This window comes from Argopecten irradians, chromosome 15 (genome assembly GCF_041381155.1).
Source record: "Argopecten irradians isolate NY chromosome 15, Ai_NY, whole genome shotgun sequence".
In the NCBI taxonomy this organism is placed as follows: Eukaryota; Metazoa; Mollusca; class Bivalvia; order Pectinida; family Pectinidae; genus Argopecten; species Argopecten irradians.
In genome coordinates this window covers 233827-252934 of record NC_091148.1, presented here as the reverse complement: position 1 = coordinate 252934, position 19108 = coordinate 233827, and the positions used below count along the sequence as shown (strand labels likewise).

The window sequence follows — 19108 nt, the reverse complement described above, 5'->3', positions numbered from 1 at the left end:
GGTTACACGGCTCTATGGAACTGGCCAAAGGGCAGCGGCTATTTTCTAAAACATACGGTTTTCTCTAGGATCTAGATGAATACAACACTTGATTGATATTAATTCGTAAATGTAGTGATTTAAATTGAATTTGAGTCAAATCCATACATGTACAGAAAATCAGAACCTGACTTAGTTGCTCATCTTATATATATCATGGCATAAAAAAAGAATGTTTTCCCTCTTAATCTATAGCACAAGGATAATTTTGTTTTTTTTCCTTTTGCTCCGGGTTTCTATTATCCTGAGCTTCGGCTCATCTGTTGGAAATATATAGCTCAATTGAATTGGTAGAGTATCAGGATAGTGTTTGGAGTGTATCGGAATCTAAAAAGGCGAACATAAAAAACCCGTTTAGTGTGTTGAATCTTTGAGGGGTGATGAGTGAAAAGGAAGGGGATAATACTAATGTAACGGTTCTGGATCGGATCGATAGCCGACAACCAAGCAGCTCAATTGCTAGAGCATCCGGCAAGAGTTCGGGTGGTCCTGGGTTTGAAACGGTTCTGGTCGTGCATTATCTCGCTCTTACCACAATAATAAGAAACCTGTCGGTCACAAAGATGTCAACTAACGATATACATATGTAGGTACTGGTTATCAGAATGTCGGTACTGTTTAATCACGTGTTTTCCTTTCCCACAAAGAAACAAGAGATTCTAGAGGGATCTTGCCGCCCACAAAAAATGGTCTATGTCTGACATATGGCAGAGGGATCGTTTCGCTGCTTTTCGATATCAAAATCCAAGATGGCGGCCGGTCGGCCATCTTGTTGACCGTTCGGTCCCAAAATGCAATATGCACAGCTAGGGTCCTAGGGGAACCTACATATGAAATTTGAAAAGAAGATCCCTTAGATCTTTCTGAGAAATAGCGGTAACAAGAATTGTTAACTGACGGACGGACGGAAGGAAGGACGGGCGGACCACGGACGAAAGGCGATTTCAATATCATCAGATGTGGGCTAAAAAAAACCCAGTAAATACCGTCATTCCTGGATCCACTCTAGTAGCATGTATGAGTTAAGCCTACATACTATTCAGCAATGCTATGACAATGATGATTTGTGATATATGTTGAAGTGTATACTCATGCAAATATATACATAACAATTGATCGTAACCATAGATCTCCAACGTTCCCACGGGATTAAAATGTTCTTACAACAAAACTTTTATTGCTTCTGCTTCTCAATTAATACCAAAAGTAATCTCCCGTTTTAATATATACATGTACATACTGTATACATTTTATATCGATTTGTAAAAATAAACATGTCATCTCTGTAATATGAATGGAAACAAAGTCTTACGACGAAGATGTTACACCATCTTTCATGTTCCAAGTTCATGACAAATTGGGAGTAAATGCAAACGTTTCCTCCAAAACAATGAGTAGTGTGCAAGAATATGAATTACCTCCCTTGTGTCTTGCCGATGTACATATATATAATAATATTAATATTATATACATGTATTTTAATCTTTATACTACTTTGATTTTTCAATTATCGTAGGTAACTCATATCTTTATCAATTCAATGTTTTACTATGTTATGTGTAACTACTTACTTAATCAATACATGATTTTGCTCCCAAAATTGTCATTTTAGCTGCTATTTTCTTCAAAGGTCACACAGATAATCTCTTTGTCAAAATTTTGTTGATCGTAATTAATGGGCTATCTCATAGGATTATCTTCAGAATTATCTGTAGTTTACATTAAATCTTCAAATTTACAGTTTGTGTTGTTGTTCCGTCCGTTAAATGATCCAGAAAAGCAAAATGGTGATTTTTTTTTCAATAAAAAGGTGATTTTGGTGATCTTTGACCTTTGACCTTTACTACCATAATTGTCAAAGGTGAAACCTTTATTTAGGAAAATGAAATCCAGGTGATATACTAATCAATGATGTATAACACTTTATGGTTCTATGCAGCCAACGTTTGGAATATTAGATATACAAAAAAGTGCTAATCTCACTTATTTAGCAGATCAAAAACACCCGAACAGGAAGGTGCTAATGAATACCAAACCGGAATTTTGTGCGTAACGAACAAGTACAATATAGTCATAACATGCTCACTAAACATCATCGATTATGGCACAAAGGATGTATTTATGATAAATTTGAAGTGGTAGATCGTTTTTATTCTATCCTTATTCTTCATTCAACATATTGTCTTAATGAAAAGCATCCGATATCTTGAGATATTTTCATATTTTCTCGGTTTTGTACGGAAATACGATCCAGGTTACATGTTTTGAATACAAAAAATGAGACTTTATTTTCATTTTCTCATACAATTGTGGGATATATTAAAATTTTACGCTTTCGCTGTTCTTATTGTTGATAGGTTTTGATAAACAAATGATATAGTCTCGAGTTTTTGAAGCAATTTAGCATGTATCCCTCTCATTTTTTGGGACGATTTTTCCGGAAGTAGATACCAAACAACCGGGGCCGGATCCGTTACCATACAGTGGGACTGTTCCGGGAATCTAAAAATGACACGCTACAAGATATTAAATTGTCATACGTGATAAAAAGGAACCCTGTCTCACACCTCTGTCATATACCTTTTACTTTGGTCATATAGAAGACCTCTAGGAATAAAGATGATGTGGTTCAAAACTAATTTAAAAGTAGAGTCTTTTATTCCTATACATCACATCTGGCTCTGATAGACTGTAGTAAAATTTATCGGTATGTGATGGTCGAGAAAGATGAATTGTGTCAGCAATTAACTATCTAACCAATTCCTAAGAGCTTAATTGTAATTGATACTGCAGTTTCTTAAGGAAACTGGTCAAATTTTTACTTTGCGTTATAGAAACTATGGTCTATGTGATCACTATAGCATCTTCATTATTTTGGTACTTTAACAACTTAATGAAAAGACAGTAAAGCTTGAAAAATTACAATCAATGTTTTTGATGATTTTATCAATGTTAAAAATTGATTGAACTAGTAATTACAAAAATCCATCGCACTCCGCTCAATATTGAATTAAAGTGGGTCGTATTATATGCCCCGTCGTCGTCCTTATTACCGCACGTTCCTTGATTACTTGATTCCAATTGTGGGACATATTAAAATTTTACGCTTCCGCTGTTCTTATTTTTGATAGGTTTCGATAAACAAATGATATTGTATCGAGTTTTCGAAGCAATTTAGCATGTACCCTTCATATTTTTTGGGAAGATTTTTTCCGGAAGTATATACCAAGCAACCGGGGCCGGATCCGTTACCATACAGTGGGACTGTTCCGGGAATCTAAAAAATGACACGCTACAAGATATTAAAATGTCATACGTGATAAAAAGGAACCCTGTCTCACACTCCTGTCATATGCCTTTTGCTTTGGTCATAGAGCAGACCTCTAGGAATTACGATGATGTTGTTCAAAACTAATTTAAAAGTAAAGTCTTTTATTCCTATACATCACATCTGGCTCTGATAGACTGTTGTAAAGTTTGTCGGTATGTGATGGTCCAGAAAGATGAATTGTGTCCGCAATGAACTACTTACCACTTCCTGAGAGCCTAATTGTGTTTGATACTGCCGTTCTTTGTCAAGGAAACTGGTCAAACTGTTACTTTGCGTTATAGAAAATATGGTCTATGTGACCATTATACATCTTTATTATTTTGGTACTTTATTAACTTAATGAAAGGAAAGTAAAGCTTGAAAAATTATATTCAATGTTTTTTATGATTTTATCAACGTTAAAAATTGATTGAACTGGTAATTAAAAAACTCCATCACACTCCGCTCAATTGAACTGGTAATTAAAAAACTCCATCACACTCCGCTCAATTGAACTGGTATTTACAAAACTCCATCACACTCCGCTCAATTGAACTGATATTTACAAAACTCCATCACACTCCGCTCAATTGAACTGATATTTACAAAACTCCATCACACTCCGCTCAATTGAACTGATATTTACAAAACTCCATCACACTCCGCTCAATTGAACTGATATTTACAAAACTCCATCACACTCCGCTCAATTGAACTGGTAATTAAAAAACTCCATCACACTCCGCTCAATTGAACTGATATTTACAAAACTCCATCACACTCCGCTCAATTGAACTGATATTTACAAAACTCCATCACACTCCGCTCATTGAACTGTATTAAAACTCCTCACACTCCGCTCAATTGAACTGATATTTACAAAACTCCATCACACTCCGCTCAATTGAACTGATATTTACAAAACTCCATCACACTCCGCTCAATTGAACTGGTATTTACAAAACTCCATCACATATCAAACTCCATCACACTCCGCTCAATTGAACTGATATTTACAAAACTCCATCACACTCCGCTCAATTGAACTGATATTTACAAAACTCATCACACTCCGCTCAATTGAACTGATATTTACAAAACTCCATCACACTCCGCTCAATTGAACTGGTATTTACAAAACTCCATCACACTCCGCTCAATTGAACTGATATTTACAAAACTCCATCACACTCCGCTCAATTGAACTGGTATTTACAAAACTCCATCGCACCCCGCTCAATATTGAATTAACAGCCCGGTTTATCTGCATCGTAAGCGCAAAAGTTCATTTCGTTTATTTATAGAAGTTAATTAGACCTATATGTACTGAGTTTAAAGCAATTATTGAACAATTAATGAATTTTAAATTTGGTTCTGTCGATAATGTTGTATTTTTAAATAGCTTCTAATTAGAATAATTGTTTGATAAATGTTGAATAACATTTTGTGTTGCAGTATTTTGCTTGTGGAAGTGATTAAGAATTTTCGAGGAAAAATAATTGATTTGATCGAAACTTGAAAACTGCTTCATGCACCAATACATATTGGAAAAAATATTGGTATACTGATATAACACTATGAAAATAGTTCAATTTACCTCTAGTTCATGTAAGAACGGCCTCCAATGTATGCGATGTTTTAGTGTGTATGAAGTACTTGGTAGGTGTTTTGGGAGACTTCGGTATGCTCATATTATGTCTTCTTGTAAAGTAGAGACTTGTCCTTTTAGTGCTCATTGAAGCATGTCATTGACTACAAGCAACACTCCCCATTAAAGATACAGCAAATGTATAACGTTACAACTGACGCGTTCTCGATCATCGAATGCATTGACAGTCTCTCATGATTGCTGTCTCTTTCAAACACCTTTAAGTTACAAGTTATTTCGCGGGGTCACACATTTGTTTGCTTTTGAAAACAACCAGTGTTACATTATATTAAATAACGTTTCAAACCCCTATTGCATGATCGTAAAAGGCGACTAAATTTAGGATCATATCTTTTCTCTTCTTCCTAACTGTCTTTATCCTTCCTAATGCCTCCCTTACCACCACCTCAATTTTAGCCTTGAGTTGAGCGTTCGCCCCTGCGAGGAAGGCTCTGGGTTCTATCCCCTGGCCGAGACACACCAAAGTCTATAAAAGTTGTAGTTTCTGCTCCTGCTTATTTAGCAAATAGGGAGTGAGACGACTGGTTCGCCCGTTGTCAGTATAATGTGACCGGTCGGGGTGTGTTGCTTGGTATCTTCAGCGGTATGCTTCAGTATACTAGCACTTTAAAAGGGGTGGATTTCCACTATTCAAGGAGACACAACACGAACATACTGCAGTCTCCCAAAACACGCACCTCGCACTTCACACACGCTACACACTGCATACCTGGGAGGCCGTCCTTACATGACTTTTACTGTTGTTAGGACGTTAAAATAATTAAAAAAAAAAAAAAAAAAAAAAAAAAAAACAAACCAGAGTACGTGACATTAATCTATATGTCATGGACTAAAGGGCTTGGTGCGTTATGGGCTGATATTGGCCTCGCTTTTCAGAGCAAAACGAAAATAACTGTTAAATAATAAACATTACATTTTTATATCATTAAAATATTAAATTTATCATATTTTGAAAGTGTTTTAATTTTTTTTTAATTTAACGCATTTTATACTACCCGTATATTACCCTTATAATTATACCCTATAATGCCGATATGTGATGGTATTCCGTGTCAATTTGTCCTTTGTTTATATTGAGCGCATTCTACAAACACATGCATACTTTCATAAATAGTTTTAACCATCCTTGACCTATCGACAAAATAAAGCCATGGGATTCCATCTGTCGATTTAAAATCTATAAATATCAACTTTAATTAGCTACTCAATCTATTTGTTTCTAAAGATCAAAGAAATTACAGACTTTGGTAACACACCTTATCACATTGTTGCTAATTAACTTTTACAATTATAAACCGTTTAAAGAGGCCAGGTAAGCAACACAGGTTTTATGGCTTTGTCTGATAACATTCTACATTCTGTATTATTTAACCAATTTTGTATGAAAACAAAACCAAAATAGTCTATATATATATTCAGTTATTAATTTCTAGTAGAAAAGCATGTTACTATTTATGGAAATATTGGTCACGATTATGAAACAAGTATGTCTAAGTTCGCGGATTTTTATAACAAATAACAAAATACTCCGCCCCAAATCGACTGCACAAGTCAATGGCAAGTATTGGTGCAAAGCTGTCTAACCGTATTAGGTAAAATATTTGACCATGAATTATCTATCGGTGGAAACGTAGGTCCGGTTTATCTAACCTTCTCTGGAGAAATCCTATATGACCGCTATTGGTTCATGGATGGATTGCATATGCTGCTAAAATACAAATTTGAACTTTTTGAAAGGCGTTGGTCCTCCAATGCCCTTAGCATGTTGCATGGACGTTAAAGGCCAACTGCCTTCCCGATATGGCTTTTGATTTTGAAAATGGCAACGTAAGACGAAATTGATAATTTTGTAGAGTCTCAAAAGTTAAGAACTTAACGTTAATGATATACTTATCATCACATCCTAAACAATTACATTATAATAAATTAAAATGTTAATTTTTATAACGCGGGTCGTATTATATGCCCCGCCGTCGTCCTATTGACTGCGCGTTACTTGAATATCACTGGACAAGACGGCAAAACAGCGAAATTAATCCTTATCTTAGACCATCGATATAAATTACCTTATGCTTTTGTTGTTTTTTAAAAAACTTTAGTTGTTTGTTTCAGAAAGACAGTGGGCTTTTAAGCTTAATCAAAACCAAACCAAAAACAATTTGATCGCGGCCAGTGGTTAATTTTTCATTACCTACCCATTCGCATCCATTTTTCCTAACACCATGCCTGGGCTTTGCAGGTAGGGCGTAGGAATTGAACCTGATGCCATTATTGAATAATTTGTAAAAAAAATGTAACATGGTAGGTCATACATATAGTTTCGTTCAAAATTGTAAGGAGTGATTGGAATAGCGGTTTAATACGAGTGCGCTCAGTGTTGTTTTTTTTATATCTTCCTTACATGATTAATCTATACAAAGTAGTCCTTAATTCAATTTAGTATCGATTATCTTTTCATAATTTGTAGTTCACTGAGGAACTTATTTATCTATGGAATCATAACGTCCGTTGTTGTTTCATCTAATCAGAAGCGACGTTACAAATATCAACGTCATTTTATTCTATGGGTTGATAACATACTTGTTTAGCCTTAATGCCTGTTATTTGTATAGACATTCGAACATGACATCTTTTTCTAATTTTTGTTTTTATAATTAGTATTTTTGGGGAAATTTAAATATTAACGCATTGAACTAGAGCTAGCATTAATTTTGTCAAGGTCACAAACGTAATTTTCCATTCATCGTTATAATAAAAAACTATTTTGTGACAAAATGAAAGATTATTGAGTTTTCACGAAATACCTAACTCCATGTAGATTGATAGTAGGTTATGACTGGTCTGATTCTAGGCGACTGCGACACTTGAAACCACAGACACCATAGTTTGACGCGTCTGTGTCCACCACCAATGGCAATATGTCTCCTCGGACCCTCTCGGAGCTACCCATCTGTCACATGAATCTGCAAAACAAAATAGAGGTGGAGGCTAAACCATGTAGCCCGCCCCAAACCCTAGCTTTTAAACCCGAGCTTTAGTTATTTTTCGTTTTTCTCTTCCTTAATAGCACGTATTAAAGCAATTTTTGAATCTTTGATTTATTTGTTATCTATACATATAATTTAGGTTTCTTGAAATTAATTTAAATTCCGTAAATCGACCTTGATCATTTTCAAGGGGGCTAAACCATGTGGTCCGCAATTGAGCGTGACATTTTTACATTTTTCCAAATTATTTGAAATCTATGATTTTTTGAGATGAATTGTTATAATCCAAACAACAAGTAAACATAGCTGGTGAAATATAACTTGCATATAAAGTTAAACATAACACACAAAAATTGTTGTGCATAAAAATGTTTTAATATGTGCTGTCGCTGTGTAGAAAAACGAAAATAACCAAATCTCGGGCTCGGGCGGGCTACATGGTTTAACTCCCACCCAAAATAGACATGTATTTATTATTTTAGTAGCTATGACATAAATATATATGGGACTCTGTGAATAACGGCATACTACGCGTAAAACGTTAAAATATCATGTACACAAACTTTTGTCTACACAGTACAGTTATGCCTACGTATACGTATACTTTACATACATGTACATACGATGTTTGTCTCCACTTCTAAATATTTATCATCGTATATATATATATGTGTACCACAATTATATATGTATTAACAAGAATTAATAACCGGAAATTTACTGGATTCTCTATTTACGTTATTTAAGACATTCCGCCACCTAATTTCGAAATCTTCTGTCTCAAAATGAAGCCAAAATTGTATTTGTTACATTTTATATGGACGAGCAAGGATTTTGTCATCTATACACATGACGTTGTCCGGAATGCAGAAGTTCACTCAAAAATATGTTGAAACACCTTCTAAATCTGACAACTGTTTCTATCTTGTTAATTCCAATTGATTTAGATACCGCTTTACAGCTGATTTGCCTTTAATAACTTTGGGGTGTTAAGCTACAATATATTACTCCCGTACTCACGTGCATCCACATACTTTTCATGTTCATTTTAAAATAGGTTCTGATTATCATTTACACACAATTTATAAAAAGCAAATTTTCTCTTTGCTTGTATATATATACTGTTGCTAAAATAACTCCCATGAGTATCTATACTTCCTAACAAAGCCATTGATGTACAATGATTTTTTTCTAAATGTTCGCGTTACTGCGTATGACATTTTATTGGAAATCCAAATGTATCAGAAAAAAAATTTCCACTAATCCCATGGTCACGCGTATGTTGATGTATAGCATATGGACTCGGATCGTGTTGTAACGTCATAGTCGCATCGATATTTGACTTTTAAATTCCACTATCCAAAACATTGAGTTCATCAGGGTAGTGTCTTATGACCATCCTTTTTCTTTCTACAAGCACTTCAAATAATCATATTCACTTTATTTTCAGTGAACATTCTTATCTAATACAAATTACAGGTCTTTGATTCGCTAAATGTGCATATAGATGTTATACTGCTCCGAAAAAAAGACTTCCGATTATGTAAATTAGGGTAGTATAACACCTTAAAACAAAATATTAATTGTTTAAAAGTTTCGCGTCATAACACCGAATATTTCGCGTAACAACGCCAAAAGTTTCGCGTAACGCGTAAGTTTCGCGTAATAACATAAAATAAGTGATTTTTTCCTTCTACCAAAATGAACTTAATCGGCTTTCGTAGGGAAAGGACATAAAAAATTAAATGAAATATTGCTTTTTAGGATCAAAAAGGGAACTCTGTCATACACCTCTACTAGGCAACTTTAATTTGACAATAGCACAGGCCCCTGGGACCTTTTGATTGTTTTAAAAACTTTTCAAGGGTTTGCATCTGTGTTGTTACATATAACATGTAGTTTTAATAAAATTGGTTTGTATAAAATGGACAGGAACTCAATATACATTTTCCTAATGTACATTTTTTTACAGTTTTAATTTTGAGACGACCACTCAGAAATCACCTAGTACGCGCCGAGTCCGTGCGCGTAGTACGTTCACGCTTACTATTGGAAATGTCTACTAAGTGCTCAGCATAAGGGGAGTGGGATGACTGGTTCGCCCGCTGTCAGTATAATGTGGCCGGTTGAGGTATGTTGCTTTATGTCTTCGGTGGCATGCTACGGTACTGACATCACTATTAAAAGAGCAAGAGATTCACCGTTCAAGAAGATACTACACAAATATACCGGATACCTCGAAATTTATGCGATTCACCTGATACACAGGAGGCTGTCCTTTATAAATTACCCTGGCTGTTACAAGTAAATAAATATAATATTCAAACTAAACCAAACTGAATAAGCAATTACTTGGTTAAGAATTCTACTAATGCACAATGCTATAACAATAATTGGTTCTGCATATTTTACCTTTACATCACCTGTCGTCGAATTCAAGATAACAGTACAGCTAAGTCCATCCAAACTCGTATTAACACTATACAAGGTATGAATTTGACGCCCACGAGTCTGTATTGCGCGCAGCGATGATGTTTCCTTGAACTCCACCTTGCAAATATTAAATTTGGTAACACGAACAAAATTAAAAACAAATAATAAATCAGTTTGGAAAATATTTGGTCTTTAATATGTTTCGTTTAATAGAATCCATTTGTGACGGTTGTAACATTGATGTGTGTGGTAAAATTTTAATCATTTAGGCCATATTATTATTAGCTCCCCTGAGGAAGGCTTTGGGTTTTGTCCCCTGGCCGAGACACACCACAATCTATAAAAAGTGTCTTCGGCGACATGCTTTAGTTATATAGCACTATAAAAAGGGCAAGAGGGCACTATACAAAAAAACTTAACATGGAAATACCGCAGTCTCCAAAAACGCGCACCGCCGACGTCATACACATTACACGTCGCATACATGGGATGCCGTTCTTACATGACTGTTATTACATGTTAATAGGACGTAAATTCATCAAACAAACAAATGACCACGTAATAAGGTTTGGACTGTATTTTATGGAAACAACAAATTTATACACCACTAGTGAATGACATTGTTACTCACACTGGAAACATTCAATAGTGGTAAGTCCTTATAAACCATATTTACCTACCTAAATAACTTAAAAGGGAGTGGGACGACTGATTCGCCCGTACTCAGTAATGTGGCCAGATGGGGTGTGTTGCTTGGTTGCATGCTTCAGTGATATAACACTATAATAAAAAAACCAAGGACCTTTAACGGTCATCTGACTACCTTGGCAAGTCGTATAGAAAATTAATTACAAATGGTGTCGTGGTGGCCTTTTTCGATTTGGGTTCACAACATTTTGTCAAGATCATGTCAGGCTGTTCAGGAAAATTTTAGCCAAATCGCACCGGTAGAACTCGATAAATGTGTTTTAAAGATGGCTGATTTCGGATCGACTCCATAAATAATAACACTGTATTGACCATCAAAGGATAAATTCAAGCAAGTTTCAGCCGAATCGCACTGATATAACTGTAGAAGAAATGTAAAATGTAAAAAGTTCAAATATGTTGGATGACGACAGACAAAACATGATGACTATATCTAATTCTGACCTTTCGTATCAGATAACATAACAATACGCCCATGGGCTTTAATGGTCACCTGATATTTGATACAAATTAGTTATGTAATTTTCTAGCAAAATGATGTCTTTTGTTCACGAAAAATGAACATACATCTAATAGGTACAAAGTTTCATTTAACTTGGTGCATATTTACTAACATAACCGTGTTCACAATGTCCAATATTTATAGTGCAAAGGTCAATAAATTACCGTTGAATCATGCTGATTTGCGAACACTCTTGAGATCGTTCCAATGTTAGTCTACAAACATTGTTTCATTAAGTTCAGTTTATATTTACTAAAATTATCACGTTCACAAGGTCCAATAATAATTATAAGCGCAAAGGGCAATAACTCCGTAAATACCTCGAATCAAGCAGATTTTCGAACTCGCCCGAGATCTGTCCAACGTTAGTCTACATATAAAGTTTCATGAAGATCAGTTTATATTTATTGAAGTTAACGCGTTCACAATGAAATGTTAACGGACGACGACGGACAAAAGACTAGCTACTGCAATAGGTCAACATGACCTATTATCAGTTGCCCTAAAAGGGTAAGGATTTTACTATACAAGAAAACGAATATTCCCAATCATCGAAACACGCACTGCGACTTCAGACACGCAAGATACCACATACACGGGAGGCCGTCCATATATTGACCCTAGCTATTAATTGGGTCTAAATCTTAAAAACGAAATCAAACTTAGAAAACAATACCTGGAAACAGTTTCCATTACCCGTGTTGTCTGGACACCATCCATCAGAGCTGTTGATTCCCCTTCTTCCAGATAGCAGGACCTATATGTAGATGAGGCTGACAACGCATTGTCGCTAACACCGTGTGGTCCAGTCACAATGGTGTGCTTGTGCTGAAAAAATACATATCGTAAAGTTATCAAAATTTCGTGGGTGTAAAATTTTGAGAGATATTATTGGAACATATCCACGGGGCTTTAATTACGGGAATTATCTTTGTAGTCAAGGAAGGTTGTAATTTGTATAGCTATTATTTAGATACATTTCGCGAGGTATTACATTTCGCGAATTTGGATGAATCCGCAAATAAAGCGAAATTAATTCGCAAATATCAGTAACTACGTATCACTGTACACCATTATTTTTGCGCGTATACACATTTTCGCACCTCCATCACTTTCAATACATTTTCGAATATCTAAAGTTGCGACCAAGAGCTCTTAGTGACAATTGTGCATTTATTTAATATACATGTATACAATTATTTGCAAAATATTTGAATAGCATTCGAGCTATCGCAAAATTACGCAAAATAAAATTGTTTGCGGTATTGAGTTAGTTAAAATAGAATAATCATATGAATTGCCCATTAAAATAAAGGTAAAAAACTAACTTTATTATGACAAAACCTTTATAGTAAGTAATTGATATAATGATATGGAACAATGTATCAATTTGTACATTTTAAGTTAATAAAACAACAAAGAAACAGATTATCTGAGAATATACTACTAAATTACAACCAACAGAACTTAATGTTTACTAAATGTGTCATATAGATTATCTCAGAATAGGATTTCAAGAGAACGAATATGGATTAATTATAATCTGTTAAAATTAATCAATCACATCAATAAGCTAGAGGAAAGTTTACAAAGGCGTTTCCTATCATCAAAAATTGCAATGAATTCTGATTACATTCTTCAAAATATATCGACGTTAGGAAAAACATTACAGACATTGCCTATTATTGAAATAAAATTTCGTTGAAATTTAAATATCATTTTGAATTAATCAAAAACATTAATACGCAAGAATAATACTTAGTACATAATAGATACTGAAATAACATTTTAATGAAATAGAAGTATGAATTCATGAGTTCTAATAATTTCTAATTTACCAAACACATCAATACGATATAAGAGTACTTACATAGGCATTGCCTAAGATTGAAATACTATTTAATTGAACTTGAAATATGTTTTCTTATCGTTTTAAATTAACGAAACACATCAATACGCAATGAGAGTGCTTACATCGGCACTGGCTATCATTGCAATACAAATTTGTTGTAAGTAAAACAAATGAGTTTTAAATCAATTAATCACACCAATTTCTACCTACCACTACCTAATATCACCATGGAGATACTAATCACTAATCCCATCATGTGATGTTAAATGTATCATTTGATCAGTCAGATTATGTTCGACTTTTGTCGGTACCTTTAGACTGTATGACTTTGGTAGGCCCATATAGACTGTGGAAAGCTTTGGAAGGTATCTATATATATTAACACGTAATTTGGGATCCCAGGATGACATTATTCCATTAACAAGGTAAATTGATCAATAACTTCAGAATGGTAGTGTCAACAATATAAAACTAATTTACATAAATATACTATATAAATTTGAAGCTCAAAAGCTAATGTAGATAATATTATGAAGTCCTTAGTAGCGGTCTAATGTAAATTATTGTTTAAATAAAAATATTTTATCTGTACACAAAGGAATTCCTCGTTAGATGGTGGGCTATTCAAGTCCCAGTAATATTTTTTTTTATTTTCATATTAAATATGTGTAGACGATGCTTTTTTCATACCACTATGGGAAAAAAATCCGAGAAGGGCGCGGAAACTAGACGTAATCGTGACGTCACAATAGAAACATTGACTTGCGAATTGATTTCGAACAACAATCCCTTGAAAAATCGTTGGAAGCGTAAACGTATTTCATTTTATCTGGAAAAGCAATTTTAAGCACTGATATTACTATTTTGAATTTCATTGAGTTATGAAAGAAATTTGTTTGCAATCTGTGAATTCGCGATTAAATTTTTTAAAAATGATGACATTAGTCTGTGGTTCGTGGTCAGTCCGTCCCTCCGTGTGTACCAAATCCGTATTATCGCTATTTCTAAAAAAATACTGGCGTACCCTTCTCAAATCTAATATGTGAGTTCCCCCTGGTACCTAGTTATTCATGACGGGTTAGAGGATGACTGACAGGCAGCCATCTTGAATTTTGACAATTCATTTTTATCATTATTTCTTATAATGTACTGAAGGGATCCCTCTTAAGTTTCAAATTTCATATTTCTCCGCGTGTCAAGTTATGCATGTCCTTCCAAAGGTTGTGAGATTTCGAAATATTTATGTTTAATTCTACAGTAGTAAGCTAAGGTATTCAGCCATGTAATTTGTTGTTATATATTTCGGGTACTTTGACAGGTTTTTAATCAATAATCATAGATGTGGTTCATAGAAAAAAATCGTTATATAAAATGAATTTAATTTTACGTCTCTGATGTCAAAAAATAATTCGTGATACATTTTGTGTTAAATTTCTAAATTGAATTATGAAGTGAAGTAAGAATAAAGAACGAAATGACGTCAAAGTTGTGTTGCTGCGCTGCATGGCATCGTCTATTTGACAAACAAAAGAAATGAAAGGTATAACATGTATATTAACATATTTGACAAAAGCCTAGTCAGTCATCTATGAACTGTTGCAATGTCAAGAAAATTTAGTTAAAACAAAATCATGAAAATAAAATTGAAAATATGCCAAACTGCATCAAATGTGCAGTACTTATATGACATAACATACATTTTACACTGTACAATAATTCCCCGGATATAAATAAAGTACTTGTTTACATTTATAGTTATATGTGCAAAAAATGACATGATATGTATTCTTCGGTAATCTATTGAAAGAAAATATTAAGTGTTGATGAATTGAGCTATGGAAATCATTTAAATGGACAAATAAACATGTGTGGGGCATTATAAACATTAGTTAGAACACAGAGTGTATTCACTGTAAATGAACTTTTATTAAAATACAAATCCTTTTTTATTACTCCGTTCAATAGATCAAGCTTAGTGATAATAAAGATTGGTTTTTAATTAGATTGTGTAAAATCTCATGGAAACATACGTCACTTTAACCGACCGATAACACTGTAAAATGTTAAATGAAATTATAAATCTCAACTTGGCTTCATGGTCTGGCCGTATGCACTCATTTCATCGCACCTAAGGGGTAAACCTAATGATTTTTTTTGCAGTACTGCTTAAATTCATTTTGGCCTCGTATTTGTTCTTGTAAGATTAAAACTTTTGGATTGTAAGAATTGTAATTTTCAACATGCTGGTAACGTTTGATGGTGAATCAGATATTAAATAAACGTAAATGTGTGACAAAGTGCAATTATAACTTGATTAGTTTTCCCTATTTTGCCATTTATTTTCAAATTCAAGTTTAATTTACTTTTTTATCCCCCGCTTTCTCCGATATTAATTTGGGTTTGCCCGTCTGTCTGTCTGTCTGTCTGTAACACTTTGCATGGCGTCGTTATTTCACCAAAAAAGAAATGTATTACATGCTAATTAACATAGATGTCAAGAGCCTAGTCAGTTATCTATGAATGTCAAAAAATTTAGTTAAAACGTCATGAAAAAAAAATTGAAAATATGCCAAACTCCATCATATATGCTGTACAAATATGACACAACATACATTTTGCACAGTACTATTCATACCCTGAATATAAATAAAGTACTTTTACCTTTAAAGTTATATGTGCATGAAATGACATTTTATGATTTCTTCGGTAATGTATTGAAAGAAAATAATAAGTGTTGATGAATTAAGCTGTATAAATCATTCAAATGAGCAAATAAAAATTAGTTATAACACAGGGTATATGCACTGTAAAATTAAATTTCATTAAAATACAGATCATTTTTAATCACTCCGTTCAATAGACCAAACGTAGTGAAAATAAGGATCAGCAATTACTCAGATTGTGTAAATAGTCTCATGGTAACATACGTCACTTTACAATTAACTATAACAATGTAAAAAATGTGGAATGAAATTATAGATTACAACTTGATTTCATAGTTTGGCCGTATATACTCATTTCACCGCTTGTTTGTTTGATTAATTAACGTCCTATTAACAGTCAATGTCAAGATAGGACGGCATCTCATGTATGCAGAGTGTAGCGTGTATGAAATGCGAGGAGACCACACTATAGGCTTAAATTTAATGATCTTTGGCAGAACTGCTAAAATCCATTTTGACCTCGTATTTGTACATTGTAATATATGCATTTTATGTATTCTAATTCTCAACATTCTGGTAACGTTTGATGGTGAAAAAGATATTTAATAAAAGTAAGTGTTTGACAAAGTGCAATTATATTTTCATTAGTTTTTCCAATTTTTGCCATTTATTTTCAAATTAAAGTTTAATTTACTTTTTTTGTCTTTAATATGCGAAATATATTTTTGAATTTGTCTTTTATTGTGTTGATGAGGACGTTGATGCTTAATGAACTGTGTAAACATCTCATTCTGTAAATGTATCACTATAACTATAATGATTTCGTTGTCAACTTTATTACGTCTATGGAGATAACTTTCATGCAAGAGTCTATAAACATTATTAACAGAAAAGGGAAGTAAGAGAGTTTGTAATAATGTGTCAAAATTTTCAATTAATCCCTGCACTTCCTCACACTACCATAATATGTGTGTAATAGTTTTAGGCTTAGTATTGCGCGTATTGAGTACACAAAAGTGGAAATAACTCTGATTTTAAATAGAAATAAATTTGCTGCCAATATATAATGAATCATTAAATGAAAACATACCCGCAGAAGTCACTTTGCATTGTAGTCTAAAATTCTGGTATCTTTTGGTGGTGAATAACATATTGAATAAAAACTCATCTTGATTCGTAAGTATCCGAATTGCGGCCCATACAATTTTAATGTGTTTACAGTTAGATGTATACCGACCATCAAACTAATCAGGTGGTACAGGTGTATGTTTCCAGATTCGTATTAATGTGGATATCAACAAACATTAACACAAGAATATTCCTATAATCAATTTATTCAAAATTAACTCAGCCAGGGAAAAAACTGAAAGGATAAAACATATCCAGTCTATATTTTTAATACAGTATAGGGAAAGCTAGATGTGTTTTAACATCTGATTAAACCGCACTTCTTTCTTTGTGTGATAAATCTAATGCTATGCTTTAGCCGGTATGGTATATAATTTGTTTGTCTATTTTTATGTATACAAGAAAAATATCACCAACCGATGACTATTTCATACGATTCTGTTGTTATATGACAAGATAGGGGATGCACAAAGGACAATACCATCAATTAGTCTTCAATGACATTGTGAATTAACTTCAACTTCTATGTGTTCTCGAAAACGAAGTATTTTCGGAAATAGCTCCGTATTACATGGTGGTAAATTACTAATTATTATGGGTTTTTTTTAATTAACACAAAACATAAAAAATATATGAGAATCCTTAAATGCACAACACGTCTTATCCATAAATAAAAATTAACACCAATAGTCACGTTATCCATGTTCCATCTAAACTAAGCATTAGAAACAAATTTTGATTTGCGCTATCTACAACTACACCTAGTAATCGACCTTCTTCATCATATTAAGAAACATGTCGATATTGATGATGATATGGTTATGTACAGGGAAAGAGGAGACAAATTTAAATTGGGGACGAAAGATGAGTTTCGAAGTAGTCTAGGGTCTTTGAAGTTACAATATCAAGGGTAAGTGAGTTCTAGTCTTGAATAGTATGGGGAATGAAAATGTGTTTGCGAGAGTCAGTCCTTTAGTAAGCAATTTGTTATGAACGTGTATGGGAGTGTCTGGTACCGTTGGTGTCCATACCGTTTGTGATTTTGTGTAGAATAGTTAGTCGTGGATTATTTTCTTTTTCCGCTAAGCTATGCCACTCTAGGTGTTCAATCATATCACTAACGGTGAAGGCGTTATTGAATATATGTTAGTGACTTAACGAGCGTCTCTGCGTTTGACCATGTCTAGCTTGTGAATGTCTCCCACACTGTACAAGCATTTTCAACAATTCTGGAACGTACTAAGGATATGTATGCAAGTTATTTTGATCTTTATTCAGTTAACTGTTAGATTTTGTCTAATAAAGCCAAGGGTCGTTTTGACTGTGTAGGTGATGCTGCTGGCGTGGTTGTCAGTGTGTTCCAAACAGTGACCATGAAGATAATAGTTTAATTGCAGTTTTAATTTTGGTAATTGACAGAACATTCCATTTTTGAGGGTTGAATTCAATTTTCCACATTTTTCCCAGTCAGCTAATTTGTCTAGATAATTTTGGAGTGTTTCATAATATTTTTTCGATGGAACGGTTATATAGGAAAAAGTGTCAACGGCGAAAAATCTTAACTGAAGATGACAGGTTAAATGGCATAAATAATGATAATATATAAAAACAAGCTTGGGCCGTGAAAAGATCCCTAGGGGACCCCTGACTGTACTGGGAGTGGTGGAGATAGTTCTGCGTAACGAATGGCAGATTGTATTCTGTTCTCGAGAAAGTTTTTTATCCATATGTTAACGCTCCCCCCTCTGATGCCAGTGTTACGATTAAAATTTCTCCTCGAAATGTAACTATATAGTCATATATGAAAGTACCGCAAT

General features: G+C 33.8%; 1 pseudogene; it reads right to left on the bottom strand.

The window, feature by feature from the left end:
- Positions 1–6017: 6017 nt before the first annotated feature.
- LOC138309590 (uncharacterized) lies at positions 6018–12757 on the bottom strand (annotated as a pseudogene).
- Positions 12758–19108: the final 6351 nt, after the last annotated feature.